This window comes from Lucilia cuprina, chromosome 2 (assembly GCF_022045245.1).
Source record: "Lucilia cuprina isolate Lc7/37 chromosome 2, ASM2204524v1, whole genome shotgun sequence".
NCBI classification, from domain to species: Eukaryota; Metazoa; Arthropoda; class Insecta; order Diptera; family Calliphoridae; genus Lucilia; species Lucilia cuprina.
The window spans coordinates 14,608,457-14,610,015 of record NC_060950.1 but is presented as its reverse complement, the minus strand read 5'-3'; positions in this window follow the sequence as shown (position 1 = coordinate 14,610,015).

The window sequence follows — 1,559 nt, the reverse complement described above, 5'->3', positions numbered from 1 at the left end:
TCAGTTCTAGTTCAGTTCTAGTTCAGTTCTAGTTCAGTTCTAGTTCAGTTCTAGTTCAGTTCTAGTTCAGTTCTAGTTCTGTTCTAGTTCAGTTTTAGTTCAGTTCTATTTTAGTTCTAGTTCACTTTTAGTTTGGTTTTTAGTTCAGTTATAGTTTCAGTTCAGTTCCAGTTTAGTTCTAGTCCTGATCTTGTTTAGTACGTCTGTAGTTAGTTGTTAAATCCATATAAATTTAAATTAATATACTAATTACATAGAATATATGTAGTCAACTCAATTCGAATTTCTAATAGCTTGTTTCTAAAAATTTGTATCGAAAAAAGATGAACCTACATTGTTGTCTCTTTAGCCAAAACATTTTAATCAATGGAAATTTTGCAATTATTTTTAATGAAAATATTTTATTATTTACCTCAAAACCCTAACGTAATATCATAAGTACAATAACCAAATAAATTTTTAATATTTGATTGTTTTCGATCACAAACAATTCATTAATGTGAACACAATACACTCAAACCTCAATAAAATTGTATTATTTTTCTGGTCTAACAAAACTATAGAATTGAATTCAATAGCGTTTAGTCAAATACTCACAAATTCAAATTAATATTCACATTGAACATATATAAATCGTTTAACATTAAATTAAATAATTTAGAGAACAAACGAGAGAACCAAATTCAATAACTAGAAAAATAATAAAAAAAACATCTGAAGTATACACTGCACCATTTCCAGTAGTATTTTAAATTGTTTTTATTTATATTTTTGAATTTTTACTTGTATTCTATAATGTAAAAAAATACTTCCTATTAAAATGTTCTAATATAGAATTAGAAATTCAGAAACACAAGGATATGCAGAATCCTGAAACATTATCAAATGCTTTTTAAAATTTCTAAAATATGTTGTATAGTTATTTCAATATTTCTTGCAGTGTATTAGTCCACAATTTGAGAATAAATTTGTTGTATTATGTTGACGTACATTTGTTTGATGCTGATATTACATTCATAGCTACTGATGGGTGGATGATACATACACAGTTACTGAGATGCTTCTGATTCCGACGCTATATTACTAAAGTGTGATTTTTTGCACAGATAAATAGATTTGAAATTGTTTATACTAATTGAATACAATGCCAAATATGTACTTGTTAGTCGTAAGAAGTGATACACAATGAAATGAAAAATATAAATAAATACTTTAAGTCAGTGTATGGGTGCACAAAATATAAAAAATTACCATCTTAAATAATCAAATGCACTCGAAAATAATTTGAGTCAAAGCGTCACAAAAAGATACATAACAAAAAATTACACAATAAAAGTTAAATATTAATGAACGAGATATGTATACATTAGGGGGGTTATTGTCATAAATTTGTTTGCTGTTTTTGAAAACATGATTTTAAAAGATTCGATAAGTATTGAAAACGGACATTTGTTCTAGTTCAGTTCTAGTTTAGTTCTAGTTCAGTTCTAGTTCGGTTCTAGTTCAGTTCTAGTTCAGTTCTAGTTCAGTTCTAGTTCAGTTCTAGTTCAGTTCTAGTT